Source organism: Hipposideros armiger, unplaced genomic scaffold (genome assembly GCF_001890085.2).
Source record: "Hipposideros armiger isolate ML-2016 unplaced genomic scaffold, ASM189008v1 scaffold_35, whole genome shotgun sequence".
NCBI classification, from domain to species: Eukaryota; Metazoa; Chordata; class Mammalia; order Chiroptera; family Hipposideridae; genus Hipposideros; species Hipposideros armiger.
The window spans coordinates 2,694,052-2,698,890 of NW_017731385.1; positions in this window are offsets into that span (position 1 = coordinate 2,694,052).

The following is a 4,839-nucleotide window of genomic DNA, read 5'->3' on the forward strand; positions in this document are numbered from 1 at the left end:
CAGTCATAAAAAAGAATGAAATTGTACTATTTGCAACCACATGGATGGACCTAGAGAATATTATGCTAAGTGAAATACATTGGTCAGAAAAAGACAAATACCACAGGATCTCACTTATATGTGGAATCTAAAGAACAGAATAAATTAACAAACTAATAAAAAAATCAACCCAGTTTGAATGTCAATTATACGTGGTCATGGGATGTAAAGTACAGCACAGGGTGTATAGTCAATGGTATTGTAAAAAGAGGCACTTTTAAACCCAGGCGGCCAGCTCCCCCGTACCTATATTCTAGGACTACTGGTGTTCATGTGCCCTTCTCATGTCAGATATAAGCAACTATAAAAAATAATTTAACTGTTTTTACCAAAAATCTAGATAAGTTAGGGTAAATTCATTAAGCGTGGCCTAATATTTTCCCTCACTTGGCAGGAAAATGATAATTCTAACCTATTGTTAAATCTTTGTGATCATGGTATCTCCCCTGCCAGGTAAATATGACCCATTGTTACATCTTAATGAAAAGGCACAGAACCTAGAGAAGGCCAGGGAATTTGTTTAAATGTCTTTAATAATCGAGGCAAGGAAAACAAGGAATAAAGGAACAGTGAGATGGGAGGATGAGACCAAAGACAGGCCAGACTTTTGGCCTCAATTATAGACAACCAAGGGCTAAAGCCACCTTAGTGCACCCCAGAAACCCTAGAAGAAAGAATGCCAGCTAAAAGGAGCCTACCTCCAGGCCACTGGAGGAAGGAGTGTCCTAATCCTCCAAAGCAGCTGTGCCCCCTGTGCAAACTAAAGGGCACTGGAAGAGAGATTGCCCCCTGCTCGGAAGGGAGCAGGGACCACTCCCTCACCACAAATGGCTGTGATCGTGTTGGGCCTGAAGTTCCCATGAGCTCCCAAGCTGTTCTCATCACAGGGGTGGAACTGTGGGTGACCCTTGATGTGGCAGGTAAGCCTATTGATTTCCTGATTAATATAGAAGCCATTTATTCTTTCTTGACCACTCACTCTAGACCTATTTATTTCCTCTAAAACCTCCTTGGTTGTAAAGATAAAAAGCCCCTAAATTTGGGTTCATTTTACTCAGCCTATTCCTAACCATTGGCCTATACCTTAGGAAAAATATAAAATAAACAAATCAGACTTAAAAAGGACTCTCAGCAAGTTTTGCCAGGAGACCTCTAAGCCTTAGCTTAATTTCCACCCAACTGCTTTGGATTCTGACCTCAATTCCATTATTTCCTTATTTCCTATGTTGTTAATGGGAATAAGTCCAGCAGGCACTCCAAACATAAGGACTGGCACCTCTCCCAGGCTGACTCCTCTACACATTACAGCCCCTTAAAGTCGTAAAGTTGTAAAGTTGGGACCAAGTACTGTTAAAAGACTAGAGGGGGAGGGGTCTCTAACAGCCCAGTTAACTCCTACCCCGAAGGGATCCTTTGTAGTTCTCCCAAGCACCCCAACTACTATCAGGCTACAGAGAGTCAGCAGCTGGGTTCCCTTCCCTTCAATTCAAACCTGGTTTTATTAAAGTCTCCACAGGACTCCCCCACAAGGAANGGCAACTCACGGCAGCCCAGCTCCAGGTTGAGCTGTTGTTCAGCATCTTAGCTGTGGAGGGCAGTGTCACTGGCCCTCATATGTGGAATCCGAACCGGGGCCCTCTGGCGTCCCAAGCCAGTTCTTAACCATTGCGCCACTTGGCCGGCCCCCAGTGTTTCATTTTTGAACCCGATATTGGCTTTGGTTTAGAGATAATAGCTCTAATTAAAACGTTTAAGCAAGATGTTCAAAGAAGAAATTGACAATATTAAACCACTGTTGGCTTTTATTTATACAGTTTGTGTTTTAACATACCTATCATCTAGCTATTGCCACATACACACACACATTAGGACTGCATAACAGTCAGCCATGGTTATGATATTCTGCCCATACTGACAATTTGGTTTGGCTTTGACCTTGGCCATTGGAAGGCTGAGTCCTTTGGAATGGCTACATTCTGACCTTAATGTGTGATCAACAATCAGATGATCATGTTGATTACTGTCATAGCTAATAAGTGGAATATAGTGTAATGCTTATAAGTAATAGAGATGTATCTCTTGAACATACTGTGATATCTTAATATTCCATTTTTGGAAAGATAAGTGTTCTGCATATAACTCTAAGCAAAAAGATGTTTTTTTAAAAATTTATATTTAATACGTTAAAGTGCTATTAGTCATGTGTAAAATAGAAAGGTTTAAATAATACAATAACCAATTATTGTGAAAGGTATTATTTCTATGTGCAAATATAGTTAAGAATTTGCCAATTATTAATAAAACAAATAGGCAGTAGCTATATGCAAAGAGTAGATTAAATAAGTAAATTAAAATATTTTGGGGCAAACAACTATAACCTTTTAATTAAAATAAGGAAATAGGGATAAGATTATGTCAATTTCAAACTTGATAAAATTCTTTGAGCTGGCATTCATAACACTAAGTTTTAGGAACTGTACTTATTTCTGTTTATAGTTAAAACACAATTATGTTACTTACATAATTAAAAACTATTCAAACTATTCAATTAAAAGCCTATAAATGAATTATTATAAAAGTTAAAAGAAAAAAGAAAGATATATATGAACATCTGATATTAGGCCAGGAATAAGTCTCCAAGCATAAGAACAAATGAAGAAACCATAANCTATGGCTTTCTGGTAAGCTTTGAAATCAGATCATTTGACTTCCTCACCTTTTACAAAATGATTTTGGCTCTGCAGGCATTAATGTTTCTTTTAGTTTCTAATACTTGAAGACACGACACTTTTAGAGTATAAGAATGATGGGTGAGTAGACTCCATGTACTATTGGAAGAAGGGCCCTGGAAGAATACATTCATATTATTGAAAACTGGGCCTGTCGACACGTTTTTCAATAATATGAATATATTTTCAATAATATTTCTATATGGCAGATGTGAATGTATGCACGTATAGTATGGGTAGATTGAATGTGTGTATATATTGTATGTCCGTCTGTACTTTGGAAACATGAATTCTCCACCTCCTTGTACATTTGCTGTCAGTGGTCCTTGGAATTCTGTGCCAGGCCTGTTTTGTCCCAACCCGCTGCTCCCCGTGAGCTGGCCCCCATCACTGCTGGTAGGTAACTATGTGATATATAACTTGCAAGCAGCCCTGCTGTTTGTTACTGGCAATTAATCTCTCTGGGGCCTTTCTTCCATTCAGACGAAGCCTTTATGTTCTAAATCCAGCTATTCTAACGCTCCCCACTTGTGCTGTGTAGAAAGGACTCAGGCTGGCAGATTATCGTAGGGCAGTTAAGCATGTAATTGCTCAAATGAGTTAAAATCCCTTCAAATATCTGTCTTTGTACCTCATCACACCACTTCACCGACTCAAATATTTGACAATTGATGAAGATAAACTAAAGGGGCCTTCATTAGCTACCAACCACCGTGACAAGCTTCTTTCAGCGAAAGGCTGGTGAGTTTTGGAACTTATTATCTACTTAAAAACTGCAGGAAAGCAGAAAAATACTTCAGTGAACTTTAGAATAGAGAAAGCTAGGAGCTTTACATGGCAGCGAGGGGCAGGAGAAAGAACCGGGGCTTGCTAATCTGGGGCTGCACTTGTTAAAAATGGGGGGTAAGGTGGGCAAATGCACTTATCCAAGAAAGGGAGAGAAATACGATCACATTCTCGTGGCGCCATCATGAATAACCGTGTGTTAAATTTAGAGGTAATTACAGAAGTGGACAGAGCGTGGCAGAAATCCAGTGCTGGGCAGAGGCTGATCGGAGTGTGGGGTTGCCTGGCAGCCAGGAGCCACAGGCCCCCTGCTCTGGGAGAAAGTCAGGTGATGCACTGAGTGAGTGTCTTGGGAAATGCATGGAGCTTTGCTCTGGCAGAGACCCCAGCAAATTCTCTGACTTTCATGGTCCTCATTGCTCTGTATTAAGCTGTTCATACCTGATGCCAAGGGAAACAGGTGCTAACATGACCAATGGGCATGAGGGTAGATAGTGGGTTTCAAGCGTGATGATGGTCTTGTGGCTATGTCACCATTGTGAGATGAAGAGCGAATGAGAGCTTCAATTTCCTTATGTGGTAAATGGGCTTACTGATTCATATTGTATATGTTTTTCTGTGGGGAGTAAATGAGAGGGGCGTTTGGTACACATGTCAGTCATTGCTTTACAAAACGGGGTAGTTAGAATTTTGCACCATATAATTCATAGTTATTGTGAACCTGCAAACTCTGTTCTTTGCGTTAATCAAAGTAATGGGAAAAAAAAATTAATACTCCCAACAACAAATGTGGAAAAATATAGAAGGAAATTTCTGAAGAATTACGTTTTCTTTTTTTATGATGAGTTTCCATTAGCTTACCATGACTGGGCTGTCCTGATTGTAGTAATAGAGTGAACGCTATTGGTTTTCAATCGAATCTGTATCTGTGGAGCACAGAATCACCCAAACATGGCCTTGGTCACGCTGGCCCTGGCCAGACACTCCTCTCCTGGCTGCTTAAACACCAGTGGTGAGTCGACATCTGTGAATGAGTTTTGACTTTTTTGGGAATTCCAGTGTATCTTTTTTTTTTTTAAGATTTTTTTTTATTGGGGAATTGGGGGGATGGGAACAGTGCTGAGGAATTGGGGGAAGGGGAACACACAAGTTGCTGTTGTTTTGTTCCTCAGTCCAGTTGTGGAGGACATTGCTTCACTGGCCCAAGTTGCACCATCATTGTGCTCTTCCTGGGCGAGGCACATCAGTCGCCGGCTTCTGGACGGCCGCTCACTGCGGCTGCTGG